This window comes from Apis dorsata, unplaced genomic scaffold (genome assembly GCF_000469605.1).
Source record: "Apis dorsata unplaced genomic scaffold, Apis dorsata 1.3 scaffold_82, whole genome shotgun sequence".
Classification (NCBI taxonomy): Eukaryota; Metazoa; Arthropoda; class Insecta; order Hymenoptera; family Apidae; genus Apis; species Apis dorsata.
Genome location: NW_006263380.1, coordinates 346,762 through 363,745, shown reverse-complemented (window position 1 = coordinate 363,745; position 16,984 = coordinate 346,762). Strand labels below are relative to the sequence as shown.

Sequence of the window (16,984 nt, the reverse complement as noted above, 5' to 3'; positions counted from 1 at the left end):
TTTTTTAACTTAAAAAAAAAAAAAAAAATAGCAATGGACGATAGTACGTAAAAAAAAAAAAAAGAATAGGAATTATTTTTTTATCGATAAATCTGTCAAGAAAGAATTATTTCTTTAAATTTTTTCTCTTGAACACTGAAAATAAAATAAAGATCGAGACGAGGAATCTTCTTGTTTTGAAATCGAATATAGGACTATGTTTTTTTCTTTTTTTTTTTTTCCCCTCCCTCCTCTTGAAATTTTTATCGAAGAGGAAATGGTAAAACGAGCCAGTCGGAGGTTAGGGAAAAGGAGTGGCGTTAAAGGCGATGTGGAAATGAAGGGCAATCGCTGTATTGACACTAGATAAAAAGGCAATAAACTCGATCGATAGTGGCGGAAGTAGCGAATGTAGTTGGAAATTCTATCGTTTATTTGACGCTCTAAACGAGTCGTAGACACACACATGTATGTATATTCTGTAACCTACATTCCTTTATCGGTTGAACATCGTTTATTTTCGACTTGGGACACTTGTCTTCGACGTTTGTCCTCCACGTTTGTCATCATAAATTCAAAGTAGTTTTTATTTTAAAAATAATTCTTCAAAAAAAGGAAACATGGCATTTGATATTATTATCAGCAATTTCTAAAGTAGAATTACCTGTGATGTAACCCCTCTTGAACCCTCTTTTCTCCGTTAGGATCTCAGATCCTTTTCGAGAAATTTACGAGAAGAGATTTAAAGATCGTTTGAAATGAGGAAAAACAAGAGGATATAATAGAGATTGATCATTAAATCACTCTTCCATATCAAATTTTTAATCTGTACGCGATATTATTAAATGCGCAATAATTAATACTTGATACACGTGAAAAATGAAAATGAAATCTTCAACGAAACGTTTACGCATTTACGAATTTCAAGAGGAATTATTTTAACGCGCATCAGTTAACGAAGAAATCAGCTTTGCGATAATTATCCAAACATTTATTCAGAACAAATAATAAACAATATATTATAATTAATTCACCAATTCTCTTTTTTTTAATTGGAACTCGTCATCTTTGCCCACGAGTGAACATTGCAGATTAAAAAATTTTCTTGCGCGAAGAAAATGGTGGCTCGACAGAGATATCTAGGTGAACATTTTCGAGTGAATTTTTCGAGTGTAAATGGCTGTCTTTCGCGTCGAAATAAATGGCCACACACTTCTTCAAAGAGGCATTCTCATTTCCTTCCTGCCTCTCCATTCTCATTTTCCAACCACTTTCTATCCGCTGCTCGTCACCCGAAAACACGCGGCAACTTAACCAATGAATCGTTCCTAGGGAAATCGATGACGAAGAGCGAACCGCCTCTGAACTTGCCACCTCCATGGATTCATTATTTGCAAGCGGAGGTAGAATACGGATGTTCGCCCTACTTTCTGCTCGATCATTATACCGATTCACGATGAGAATCACCCCGTGGTTTGTCCTCTTTACTCTCGTCCAACTTGCCACTTTTCGCGTTTCGAGTTTTCCACCTATTATTAAATCCCTCGTTTATAAAAAGTTTTTCGCACGTTTCGAATTATATCCTCTCGTTCGATTGAAATTAGATCTCTTTTTTTTTTACTTATCGTTTAATCCAAAGTTTATATATATATATATATTTCTTAATCGAATGTTTAAGATTTATTTTCTCGCCAGAGAAGAAGGAAAATTGTTCCTTCGTAATTATCGGATTTCTTTCGAATCATAATTCTTCTTATTCTTACGTTGAACGATCAAATGCAACGGGCAACTTGGCAAGACTTTATTCTTCTCTTCAAAATGGATTTTTCTTTTACCAACGAACGCGATAAATGTGTTAGAACGTAATAAATAGGGAAAAAATATAAATCTAATTTCGATTGTAACAACTCTTAAACGGTTTCCCTGGAAATAAATGGTTTAACAGTGGTGAGAAGATATCGTTATAAGATTCGTTAAAAAGTGTATGAGGATATCAAGATGCCTAGTTTATCGTGAAATCTTATGAATTGAAAATTAACCGTCAGAGGGAGCGAAACCTCGCGATTTCTTGTCTGTCACGCGAGAGAATACTTTTTGTCTGACCCGCTATCGAGTTATATCACTATGCGCGACGTGCATACTCGCCAGAAATTTCTCCTTTCGTTCTCGACGAGTCGCTTCCACGATTTATTAAAGAGATTTTATCGTATATGTAATTTCCCCCATCATGTGGTCACGTTTCTTCTACTACTTGCGGTTACAAAATTGCGTATTGACGTGGAATTTTACGAGCGGCCTATCGTTTAATATCACCAATTATATAATGCACCAGTCATTAGAAATGATATAATGCGGTCGTAAAATTTGTCACACGATAAAAATTTACATGTTTCGAGCGTGTTGTAGGAAACATGATTTCTGAAACATGGGGAAAGATAAGGGAGTCGAGCTTTTTTATTATTGCGCAAATGGTAGAAATTTTCAAACGATCTTTATGTATGATATCAAATCTATCCCACTGTGTCGTTTTAAATTTGAATATTATATTCGTCCCTTGACGATTCTTAGCCAACTGAAATTATCCTTCGAGAAGAATTATGGCGAAATATATTTCATTTTCCAGTGCATTCAAATCTTAGAAGCATCCTGTTCAAATCTTAAACAATTCTTCGTATTTTTGCATAAAATCGTTTGTCATTTTCTTATTAAATATATTTCATTTTCCAGTGCATTCAAAGCTTAGAAGCATCTTAAACAATTCTTCTTATTTTTGCATAAAATCGTTTATCAATTTCTTATTAAATATATTTCATTTTCCAGTGCATTCAAACCTTAGAAACATCTCGTTCAAATCTTAAACAATTTTTCTTTTTTTTGCATAAAATCGTTTGTGAATTTCTTATTAAATATTTCAAAATTTAGAAGCATCTCGTTCAAATCTTAAACAATTCTTCGTATTTTTGCATAAAATCGTTTGTGAATTTCTTGTTAAACGAGAAAATCTGTCGTTTCGTTTGATCGTGAGGATTCGTTTTTAATTAATTAATTAGATACGTGTAACATTACGTATATCGAAGACTCGAGTAAATACTGACACGTACGTCGAATTCCAACTCATTTAAGCCACGTGTGCACTCGAGCTTACGACTTAATACCTTGGTTATGACATTTCATGTGCACGTGTTGACACGTCCATCCTATTTCTCCGTTTGAACAACAGGCAACGCGTAATTTTCTTCTCTGGTAAAAAATAATCCCTTGGATGTAAAACTGCATCGAAAACCGCAATCGATTTCTAACAAAAATTCCATACACACCTGCCAAGCTCAATAATTCCGATACGAAGATTCGAATTTCATTTACATCTCTGTATATCGCTTGTATTATAAATGTATGACATGGAAATTCGAATAAAAATATGCCGTGTGTATAAGTTGGAATGAAACTAGGATTATAACTCGAACACGGTTCCAGAAGAATATTTATTTAATATTCAATATGGCGGGATGGACATGATTTGCAATTGATATTATATCGAATACGAATGTGAAAAGATACATTATTTGATTGAACTGAACAAATTTTTTTTCCAAATTAAGAGTTCGCCTTTAAGGTGAACGAACATAAAGAGTTTATCTCGAACGTCGTTTCGACAATATCACGCTAACAAACTCGAGTACGCGTGTCAAGAATGTGTTTCGGCTTCATCGTGGATCGATTGTCCTGTAATTCGTCGCGATGCATCTCACGCGTGTCTTTTGTGTACATATATATTATAATATACTATCATTAAGCTAACAATGAAAGGAAATTTTCTTCGATATCTTTTCTTTTCTTCTCTCGATCGAACTTCGATGTATTTTCGTACGAGGAGAGAATTCTAAAGCAGACATGGACATTTCTGGGATAGAAAAATTGCGTCAAAGAAAATGGAGAAGTATATCGTTATTATATTTTTCAAAGTATCATTAAGGGAAAGATAGATTCATCCTTAAGAGAGAAATATTTTCTCGATTTTATATCTCGTTATCGATATTTTCTACGCTGTTTCACAATTTGGTTGATCTTTTACTCGAAGCTCGAATTTCAGAATGATGCAATAATATCCTTCCACGTGATATTCTTACAACGTTACGAAGAAAGCTGGCAATCTCAGTCCCAAGGGGAAGACACTAATGCAACAAAAGGATAGGAGGCTAGCTGATGATTCTTATAGGTGGATACGGTTCAAAAAAGCAGAATATTACAATTTTCATTGCTACTTTATTAGATTCTTGGAAAAATTCAATCGAGAACATTGAAATCGTTTCAAACATTGTGAGTGTATATATATGAATTTTCAGAATCGAAATAACTTTGCTATATTTCTTTTCCTGGAGCAAATTATTTTTATTATCCTTTGCAAGAGTTTAGTTTAAAAGACAAGCCGAGATTTTGATCCTTAACGCTCGAGGGATTTTCGAGATTCTCACCAAGACCTGCCTTCCTTCGCCTCGATAGCAATTTTGGATTCCGAGCTTAGGGTATAAAGTTTGATTGTAAAGGAAATGGCTACCCTTCGGGATATTCTCCCCTCCGGGAAGGGACGAGGCGGTGACGATCGTTGGCAATAAAATGATAACAATGGCCGATATTATACGAGACACCAAATAGGCGACACGAAATAATATTAAAACGGACGATCCGTGTTAAAAGGGGGAAGAATTACTTTTCTCTGAATTCAATATCGCTCCCTTTTTAAATTTCTGATTTTAATTTTAAATTTGTAGCGAGATCCGTCCCTTGCCAGAGACGAATCTTGAGCAAACCTCGAGGTGATAAAATGATTTTTCATCTCCTCCGCGTCGACCACAAGTTAGTTATTTTCCAAAGATTTTCATCCCCCTACGAAACGTCAATTTTGTAAACAATTTTCAAGTTTTAACATCAAATTGGAAAAGTCTTGAATTCAATATTGAGGCGGTGTGGAACTCGCCACCCACGCGTCGTTCCCACCTTTTTAACGGCATTGTAAGTTCTCGAGACACGAAGTTCCTGAAATCCTGTGGGATCTTTCGCGAAAAGTCCACGTGGTATTTCGATGATTCGTCCATTCTGTCGAGGGGAAAATAGTGGACTCTCTGGAGAGAGATCGGCCGATGGGAGGCGATGGACAAACAAAATTCACGGTGGCCGTTTGTTCGGATTGGATTTCGTTAATCTGATTACCGTCCTTTCGAAAATTTGCAACAGCCTACGGATTCTCGCACGGAAATCTCTCTCCCTCCGTTTCTTCAAATTGGATCGACACGTTTAAACGAGAACGAAATTGGAACGAAGAAGAATATTTTTATTTTTACCCGCTAGATCGTCGCTAGATTTTAAAGATATTGATCTCTTGAGCTATCTGATATTTGAAAAGTGATGGACAGTCGTCGAAAGTGTAACAGCTAAGAATAAACGACGTGGTCTATCGAGTGATGGACAGTTGTCGAAAGTGCATACCAAGAATAGAAAGAGAAAGAGAGCAAAATTTCCAACTTATCGATGCTCCTCAAATATTTAGCAACAAGGAACTCGATTGTCGTCGAAAGTGTAACAGGGATGCATAGAATAGAGAGGCTAGAAAATTCTCGAGGACGACGTCGATGAGAGATATTCCACTCTCTTTTGCGCTCGAGCTGCGACCAATCGATTCCAGAAAGTGGATCGACATTAGCTTATAATATTTTGTTAGGCCAACAGCTTCTCCACCGATTCTTCTCTTTATTACACTTCCCGGTAGATAACGATGGGAAAAAATAATTTTGCCACGATTTTAGATCGAAATAACGCCGCGATGGACCGAGGAAATGAAAGTTTATGGAACGATCCATAGAATTTTTATTACGCGGCGAGAATCTTGAACGATCTATTCTTTATTCCTAGGGGAAAAACTTGAAATTATATATTAGCGTCGAAACGAATTTGCTCTAATGAATATTTATTCGCGCAGTTGCAGTTGTTCTTTCTTTCTTTTTTTTTTTAAAAAGATTTTTTAAAAAGATCTCAACGATTAAATCGGATTACTGGTCACGATAAATGATTATTGCGCAAAGATTTATCTCCGGGATGTTTCCTGTATTTTTATTCGAACGATAATGTTGCTTTTCGTTTGAATACGTTTCTCTTTTTTAAATCGGATTGCACGTTGACGCGCAATAGATTAATGCGCAATGTGTCGCAAAATGGATGTTGCGATTATAAGAGAAAAATATCGATTCAATCTTGGGGAGATTTGTTGCCAACAGGCGAAAGATTGGAAAAATTTCTCTGACCGCTCTTGTCGTGCTCTTTTTTTATCGGTCGAAAAAATTTATATCGTTGTAAACGATTTTTCTTCTCCTTCGAAAATATTCCTGCGAGAAAAAGTTTCGTGGCGGGTAAAATAAGAAAAAAAAGTATGGCTGCCATCGAGAGCGTTGTGTCGTTGTCTCGTTGTTATATAGAGCTATTGAAATTCCTTTGTCGACACACGCGCAATATTCCCAGATATATCTAATAATAAGTCGTCTCATTTTTCATAAATCAGTTTTCATTTTTCTCTTAAGAAACGACACACTCTGTCTAGTTTGAAACGAATATTACATTCTTTTCTCCTCGTATTTTTTTCTTCTGCACGATGCGAGTTAAAAATTATCGTTTCTAATAAATTTTAGAACTTGCAATTTTTGCCATCTCAAATCATAATTGTAATTTAGAATTATGAAATTTTAGAGAGAGATTTTTTTTTACAAGTTTCATGCTTTCAATTTATCAAGCTTCTGACACGCAATTTATTCAACGCCTGACCCAGAGACTTCAAAAGAGTCATCGTATATAATACTGAACGAAATTTGAAATGTAGATACATCTAAAGAAGCACGTACACTTAACAAGTTGTCTGATCAAATTTATCCGAAAATTTAATCGATAAATTTCAGCATTTTCTACATCTTCTCCGCACTCTTATCACATTATAGCTTTGAATCTTATAGTCTTTGTAAAATCTGGCGAATAGAAGCACGTGCACAAGTGCATCCGTGATGCGCATACTTTTGCGATCTGAACGAGATGCTCTTGAAGCTTCTTTTAGTTAGAACAAGACTTGTTCTTTTATATGCAGATCAATCTCTTACTTATACATTTAAAACCAATCTTGAAAAACACACATATACACGTATATGCTAAAAAATTTTTAGATAAAAATAAAATTTAAAATAGTTATTCGAAGAAATATTGAATTATTTTCTTTCTCTTGGAATTCTTCAACAGCATACGAATCCACAAGAAAATTTTGTTAAATTGTAATTTGGAGAAGAATTGGTTTTTCCTCTGTCTTTTTTAATAGATCATGGTGTATATCGGATATTTTTTTCACGTTCCAGAAAAGATGTCAGGTACAGAGTGCATCAGTTTTCAGAGGAATTTTTCACTTTTGTGATCGACATGCGGTCACACACGCCGTTATCTCGTTCGATATAAATGTCAGTGAATAATGTACTATCGTACATTTTGATTTATAGCAGAGTTCACCTATCATCCATTTTCATTGACGAGTTTTCCCGTGAAACGATGCATAGCAGTTTCGTAAGTTGGAATTATATATCGAATAACAATGTTGTCGATTAACTCAACACCTGGAACATTAGCATGGATATAGCGTGGAGAACAATACGCTTCGTGATTTTCGTTCAACGAACTCAACCATCGTATAAATATGTATATATTCGTATATATATTCATGAATATTTTAATTTTACATTACATTTCGAATGATGAAGAGACAACGGCGAGATCGTTAAAGGAAAGTATCGAATAAAGGGAAGAAACGTCGCATTAAAAGAACGTAGAAATATGATTCCGTTAACGGTGAAAAGCGGTATAAAGGACAATTATAATAAAAATAAGGGGGGAAGGGATATTAAAACAGGAGTTGCAATGTTGAGAAAGGTAAGAAGGTGGAAGAACGGAGAATAGAGTGGCAGATTAGGGATTTTTTAAGCGCGATTGTAACGGTGGTGAGTGCAGGGAGAGAGAGAGGATCAACAAGGAGAATCGGTGGAAAAAGTGAATTCGAAAAATGTGCACAATTGAAAATGGAACGTAAAGTACGTCCAATAAAACGTCCACGAAAGAAATCCTTCCAAGCATCCTTCGAATTCCTTGGATATTCCCGGATTCTGAGCTGCTTATACGTTGGAAAGCTGAGAATGACAGTTGGGGGGTAGGTCGAACGGAATTGATCTATAAAGTTGCTGATGCGAAAATATCAGCTGGTACACGCGAACAGTAGTTAGGGCACTATATAAGCGAAAGGGACGTGTACAGGTTATAAAAATCGTCTGAATATTTCATATTCTTGTTTCTCGAAGCTCGAAATTGCTCGTTGTGCTTTGCATTTTATTTTTATTCGAGATAAACTCTCTCTTTTTTTTAAATAAAATGTATAATTTGTCCTTATCGCGAAGTGTAAATTTTCAAAATAATAAAATGACGTTTCACAGTCCAGGAATCGAATTTTCAAATAAATATTGATATTTGAAAAATATTGAACTCGATATTTATCTTGTTATATTTTTTGTTTTAAATATAAATTTCCATAAATTATTGTATACTCGTGCCTTTGGCATGTGGGAGATGTAATTAAATGGAGGTACATTCTATGATCAATGTTCGTAGATCCACACTTCTATATTTTACGCCTTGACCGAGTTTTGCTTGTAATCCCATTGTTGCAATGGCTTTACCAAGTTTCCTCGAATATGCGCGTATACATATATTGTGCCAGGATGATAAATATTTTGAACAATGAAACAAAGTTTCGAAATGATTAGATATTATAGACACGTGGTAAATGACAGTCACGGGATCAAAATTTATTTTCATTTTCAAAGACAGGCGAGGATTATAATTTATACTCAATCATCATATTACTTTTGTATTTGTGAAAGAAAATTTTTATCGAATATCCAGTGCAATTTATAATATAGAAAATAATTAACGAGAAAACTTGTGGCGTTATTAATGGTTGTTATTAAAAATTATGGATTTTAATTTTTCGAGTGGCAATTTGTCAATGAACGGTAATTTATTTTCTAATATAAAAAGTTTTAAAGAAAATTGATTTATTTTAAACAAAAGTTCGATATTACAGAAAAGATTAGATAATGTTTATTAGAAAATCGTATTATTATAAACTGTATTGAATATTTAAAGATTTCCTCGAGTACGACATTCATTCGTTAAAATAAAGCTTAATTTGCTATTTACCAAATGCAAATAGGATCTTAGCAACTTTCAAATTTATCGTCATGATATATATTAAACTTCTGAAACGAAAGATTTAGATTAAGATTAAATTTTATGATATTTATGGATTTTTATATTGATTAAAGGAAAATGACGTTTATTTTTAATAAATTTTGGGTAAAAATTTCAAATTTCGTTTTATATTAACTTAATCATCTTCTATAATCGTTAATAATCATTACGAAAATTCTACATTTCAATATTTTAATTGAATATTGAATGAAATGAAATCAATGATAAAAAAGGATAAAATAATAGTTACATGGATTTTCCTTTGATAAATTTCTATGACAAGACAGGATCAGGCTGGTAAATATCTTTTTCAATAAATGCACATTTATCAAATAATATTCGACCAATTTAAGCATTTAATTTTAATTACATAATTATTTCCTTTATTTGGTTGGAATCATGTATTAAGTTATATTTTTTAACGCATATTTCATACAAAATCAAGTTCTCTTTTATCGGAAAAATAAAATGAAATTATTAAATTTCCAACAAATTAAACACTGCATTAATTACATTTTATTATTATATATAGATATTTTCATTATCACTCTGTTTAAATTGAAATTCAAAATCATCGTCTCAAGAAAGAAAGAAAGACCAAGGTAGCAAGAATATACGTAATTTGATATTATACTTCAAGAAAGATGAAAAAAAAAAAGGAATTTGAAGTTGGATCTCGAGTACAATTCGCAACAGCAGAAGATATCTCTACAAGATAAAAAAAATGTATTCGAAAAACTCCTCAGGCAATCTCGCCCGAGATATAAAAATTCGTATTTGCGATTCCAGGGCAAAGTTTCTAAGAGGAAATGACGATTTCACAGGCGACAAACCTGGACGATTCGCAATTTGGAAAATGGCCGGTGAACTCTCGTTCTCCGCAAGAAATTCGTCACTTCGTTAAATCGAATTGCTCTCGTGATTTTTATCGTACTGAATTTTCTCGAATGAGGAAGCTCGGTGTTCTCGTGTGAATGTGAAAAAATTGAGACGATATTGTCATTTTTTCCTTCTTCTTCTTCTTCTTCTTCTTCTTCAATATTTTGCGATTTATCTTCAAAGATTCGAGACTCTCATTGATAATCTAATTTAGAAGTTTTGAATTATTGGAGAAATAAAATAAAATTATTAAATTTCCAACAAATTAAACACTGCATTGATTACATTTTATTTCACGAAATACAGATATTTTCATTATCACTCTGTTTAAATCGAAACTTCAAAATCATTATCTCAAGGAACAAAGAAAAAGCAGAAAGTAGAAAGAATATGTCATTTTCTTCTTCTTCTTCTTCTTCAATATTTTTACGATTTATTTTTAAAGATTCGAGACTCTCGTTGATAATCTAATTTAGAAGTTTTGAATTATTGGAGAAATAAAATAAAATTATTAAATTTCCAACAAATTAAACACTGCATTGATTACATTTTATTGCACGAAATACAGATATTTTCATTATCACTCTGTTTAAATCGAAACTTCAAAATCATTATCTCAAGGAAGAAAGAAAAAGCAGAAAGTAGAAAGAATATGTCATTTTCTTCTTCTTCTTCTTCTTCAATATTTTTACGATTTATCTTCAAAGATTCGAGACTCTCGTTGATAATCTAATTTAGAAGTTTTGAATTAGGATTTTTGGATCTACTTTCATCATCAACAATTATTCATTTTTATCTAATAATAATTTTTACTTTTCTTTTTTTTTGTAGATTTTTTGCAATTGCGATGATAATGATTAGCTGAACTAAGCTGACTACTAAACTAAGCTGAAAGAAAAAAGATTCTGCTTCGTTCCAAGCTTTTGGGAAGATTAAGATTAAGGGGGATAGAAGAAGTGAAATGGTTTAGAGGGTTATGGAGGACAAGATTGTTCGGAGATCGTAGGACGGGATAAAACAGGAGGAATCGAAAGAGAAAGCGCGATAACACGATAGTTAAGGAAAATAGAGGATTGTGTTCTGAATGAAACGAAGTGTACTACGCGGACATTAGAAATTTTTCGATCATTTGAAACATTGATTCGAAAGGATAAAAGAAATTTCATCATAATCATTCGAATGGTACTCTCAACGGTATATTGTAATCGATACGTGGACCAACAATTTCTTTACAACTTTCTTCTAATCCTATAACCGTACAATTTGTAGTTGACACGATTGGATTCTCGGTTGGAAGTTTATAAGCAAGATATTTCAGGAAAGAAAAATCCGGTAACACCGAGTTGAAGAAAAATTGTTATTACTTCAAGACTTGTTTACAGGGATCTGGTTTTAGCCACTTCTTGCTACTTTGTCATGTGGTATCGGTATGACGTTCGCGTAACTTGGTCGAGTTAGTTTTAAAAAAGTTTTGTACTCGACGAACTTCGATTGTCAAATGTATCATCCCCTTTCCTCGAACTGCACCGTATGGCGTATAATATCTTTATTCTTTTCTTCGAATTTTATCTAATCGACGACTACATTAGCATTGCATTAGCGCACATTTGTTATTCGACAAATAATCCAAGAGGAGTTAAAAATGTTATAAATAATTAATTAATGCAATCTAATCGATGTAATGTGATTATAACGATAACAATATTTGCATTTTACGATCAATCCAATCGAATGACGTGTCCATTTTAATAGACCGATAGTAATGGTAATGGCGCGCCTGTTCTCTAATTGTCTCATTACGCTTTTCGTTCCGATTAATTCCTTCATAATTGAGAACAATAGCCTGTTGTAACAACGTTACGTTATTATTATAAATTCTTGCTCAATTTTAAAATATTCTATTTAATATTGCAGATATTTTTTTTTTTCGCACGATGAACAGCTCGAGATAATAAGCTAGAAATCAAGGCTTTCGGAGCTCTTTGCGTTTATATTTTATTTTCAATTCACGAGTTTTCAATAACGCGTCGATAAATCATTGGGCAAAAGAAAAAGAAAAAAAAACGGCGACCGAGCGCAATTTTCATTTCACGACTGGAATCTCGAGTTTCAGCACAGGTAACAGGTTTGCAAGATTGCACTGATCGATAGTTGCTCGTTTATTTATTCACCTGCGCGCCCGTATAGTACACGTTGCTTCCTCGTTCTAGAAACCATTTACACCGACGTGTCGTTCTTTGCCTGTGAAGAGAATTGCAACAACAACGATTCGTTCGTTCTCTAGTTTACACGATCAAAAACGTATAATAGTTTATCGCGTGTATATCGATCTCTAAGGACTTCTCCACTATATTCGAAACCAACCGAGTTTAATACAACCGAGGTTAATACGCGACGCGATGCGAATAGCGCGAAATAACCAACGCCGAACACGACGCTTTTTCTTATTCGCGAAATGTAATTGTTTCTGGATGGATCCTAGAAGTAGTATACTGTTGGAGTGATTATGAAAATTTCAGAGAAACGAATATAATTTCCAAAATGAATTTTGTACGAAACGATAAGAGGCAAATTGTTTTTTTTTTTTTAATAAAAAAATCATTATAGAAAATTAAATTTCATCTTCCAAAACGTGTTACGTGGCATATTGTTATTAGTTAACTCGAATCATCAACACGATTCAAAAACATTTTATTTTTATACAATAAATTATTAAAGAATAAGAAATTAATCTTGATCCATCTCGTTCTAAAATAATTGATAATATATATTCTTAAAATATTCTTAAAATTTCAATATATACATATATTGAAATTAAAAATAAAATTATTAAATATAAAAATCGGTTTATTATTAATTCATTTAAATTTATGTATCTAATTCTATAAATAAATTCTATAAATATATATAAATAATAATTATAGAAAAAATATTTCTTACTAAAAAAATAAATATCAATGATTTACGATCAATTAAAATTAAAAGATTAAATTTTATTGAATTAATCGAATAAATTAATCATTCTAAATAATTTTTAAAAATTAATTCTTTTTCATCTTTCTTTTTATATTTCTTTGATTAAAATTCTGCTAATTAAACTTGTTATTCGAAGCAAGGATTTTTAACTTTTATAACAATTTCCATTGAAAAGACGTTGAATCGTTAATTCATTCGCACGTAATCGTGTTTAATCGTGCTCGTATTTCATATTATTGAATTACGTAGATCCCGTCACGATGATAACGAAGTTATGCATATCTTTGAAATCAAATTTGAATCGATGAAATTAGCGAACGTTCCTAATGCTTGATCGCAGGACACTGATAATCAAGCAATTATCAGACGGTATTGATTAAGTAAGCGTGGAAATCGTCTACGATCGTCGTACGAGACGACTCTCTTATTCCAATTAGACTCGTTATTAAATAGGTTCGTTATTCGAATTACAAATGCAAATTAAACTTGTCACTCGTCGTTGCAATTCGTTTGTTCGAATATAGAATTTGAAGAATTTATGATGGAAAAATAGATTGATATTTATTTGTATGTCAAAGGAATGTTCATTAGTTCGTGTCGAAATTTTTTTAATCGATGATAAATTTATAATGTGGAATGGAGGTTAATCGCGAGATTAATTATGCTTATTCGTGAATTTCTAGCGAACAATGAAAACTTTTCAACTTGTGTTAAAGTTTTCATTATTAAGTTAAAGTTCTCTTTGTCTGAATCCATTAATCCAGTTCGCCGGCCGATCTTTCCAGAAAACTTTATCTCGCTTTCCAGAAAACTTTTCAACTTTTCAACTCGATTCCACCTTCATCAAAATAATATCAATCCACACTGTTAAATAATTATATCTAAATGTATGTTAAACGTTTCTCAGAGAAACGCAAATGACGTTCTTCCATTCCGTTAAAGCTGATGCTCCACGTCTTGCTTGCTCTCGTTTTTTCATCGAAAGTTCTCTCACGTACGGTCATATCAAATTCGTTTTAATCAAAGGCGTGTTCTCATTCAAAGCGTATTTTTCACGCGCATATTGATATATGCGCTTTCAATATATAATTTCATACGAAAATTTAATTTGTTCTATTATCTATATCACGATTTGATAAATACTTAGAGAATTAGAAGGAGAAAGTAGATCCTCGAACCCTTGGACCATTTTAGCCAAGAGAAGGGAAGGAGATGAAATTGGAGAATCGAGCATGTTATATCGTAAATTTAAATATTTGCTTCAATTCAGTGGAGGTTTAAACTTGACTCGAAACTCGTGTAAAGTTATTTAAGGGAATAATTAGAAATTTAATGCTTTGTGCAAGAGGTTCAAACGGGGAAAATTGGTAAATTGAATTGGTAAACGTGTTGTTGGAATTATTTCGCTTTTCTAAAGGATTAAATTGAGAAACGAGTCACGCGGGGAATCGAATCAACTTGTTGTTCGGATGTCTTCCTTTCTTCGATACTTTCTTGAATACTTGAATACGAGGTAACGTAATTATTCAAATTGGATCACAGATGTAAGATGATTTCGAGTCGCTTTGTTTAAAGAAACAAGAGACCAAACGATCGAATCTTTTTCTACTCTGCAAAACCAATACAATACGATTGTAAATTTGATGTTGAAATTCTTTTCAACAAATCAAATCAAAAATACGGAAAGCTTCTTATAATTAAAAGAATTAAAAGAGGGGGAGAACTTTCGAAATCTTTCCTTGTTCCAATCGAAAGAGAAAACTTTCTCGTGATTTCGTTGCGAGTGGAAGCATAGAAAATCGGAATTCTGTAACGGAAAGAAATATCGGGAGCAAAATGTGTAGTTAAAACGCTTAAACCGCTGAACGTAAGTGCCAAACCATAGATTGTGGCCACGAGTTCGCTTTGGATCGTTTCTCGAGCTACTCGAGGGAGAAGCATGCCACACGTTTGCTGAACGCGTAGAAACACGAATTCCTGCATCGTGCATCACTCTTAATTGAAATTAATGCAATTAGCGTAAAGTTTACCTCGATTGTGGTAATTGAACGCAGCTGGATTGTAATGCGATTACCCTCGCCAAGAAAATTGGTGTCACGATGAAATTCCGCGGTGGATGGAGATTAGATTCGATTTGGGGAAAAAAAAGAAAAAAAAAGAGTGGCTTTGATCGAAGATAATCGTGTTCCATGGTTGATCATAATCGAACCGGCCTTTTAGAAAGTTTGTTCGAGAGAGAAGTTTATTTCCATGGAACGGGATTAAATTTCCGAAATTAGGCAATCGAATGTTTAATTTTTCTTCGCGATATATTTTCGAGATTTTCATAATCTTTGGAACGATTATTTTGGAATTATCTCTTTACAGTTTAAAAGTTTTCATATTTAATTAAATCCCTGGCAAAGGGATGTAAGGGATAAAATAATCGCAACACAGAACTTTGAATGAAATTCTTTTTCTCTTGAACGCAGAGAATCGATATGTTGTCTCGAAATATCTTTGTTTATCGCTCGTGGAACTCGTGTTTCCCTACAATTCAGGAATTTCGTGTTCGAAAATTTCAATCGTGTTTCCAACCATCCCCGAAAATATCACGATGTTTACTCGACTCGATTGCTTTTATCGAATCCTCTCTCTCTCTTTCCTCCCTCTGCCAAAGATATTTAAACGTATTCTCTTCTCAATGGGGAAATTTTCACTCCTCGAGACGAAGATTTCTTTGACAGGTCGCCGCCCATCGATCAACGATCGATTCGAGCTGTCTTCCATACATCTGACGGAAATTCATCGTTGTAAAAAGTTAATTCAGCTCGTAATCTTGGTGATGGTGGATCGTGTTTCAAGTTGGCATTAAGGGGAAGATTAATTAGAGCGAATGAGATCAACCGGTTCTTGCGTTTTTCTTTTTTTATCTTTCGTCGTGATCGTGCTTTCTCCAGTTGGACGATTTTTCTCGAACGATTTAATAGGAAATCAGATTCACGCGTTTAATTTATCGGCTATATAATTATGCTTCTTCATTATCGGGAGAATAAAAATTTGTTATATTATTGTTAGGCCAAAATTAATAAAATATAGTGTACAGAGCGTTTATATATTATCATAGAACAAAAAGAGCAATTGAAGTTTACCTCGAATGAAACGAGACAAGGATAGAGCGGCAAGACGATTTAATAAATAATAATTTTTCGTATACTTTTGTATTTGTTTTTGCTCGAATCGACTCTCCACGAATTAACTCCAACTTATTAATCGCTCGATAAACGAATAACGAGGACAAATAGAACGTTTCGACAAAGATGATACCAGTAGTTTCATGGAGAAATTTGAAACCTCATCATCTCCAAACGAATTTCCATTTATTATCCTCTAATATTCTCATTTCAAAACATAAATTATGTTTGACAACATAATATTATAATTGCTTAAATAATTTAATTTTAGAGGTTCGCTTTCACGAAATCCACGGAACGATTCAAAACGTCCTCTAACGTATTTCAGTCGAGGAAGTTCGAGATTTCTCCCGGTTGGATGCGTTCCACGCTCATTAACGCGTACAAAGAGCACACTTCAATATATAAGTCCATCTTCTTTGAGCGAAAAAAAAAAAAAAGAAAGAAAGAAATCTCCGCGAAAGAGGTTGATTAAACACGTTTTCCCAAATAAGCGACTTGAGCTCGGAGACCATTTTCCTCGGCCTCTTTTATTGCATCCCTGCACCTCTTTCTCTTCCGTTTCAATACACACCCCATTGTCTCGCGCGATTTTTATTCTTGGATCGATATCGTACTTTTTCAAAAAAATTTGAACGACGAACGAAGACAATATT

The 16,984-nt window shown here is 33.4% G+C and overlaps 1 protein-coding gene across 6 annotated transcripts in view; it reads left to right on the top strand.

The window, feature by feature from the left end:
* LOC102681972 (QRFP-like peptide receptor) overlaps positions 1 to 16,984 on the top strand; it is a 51,002-nt gene that overhangs the window by 19,348 nt on the left and 14,670 nt on the right. The window lies entirely within an intron of this gene.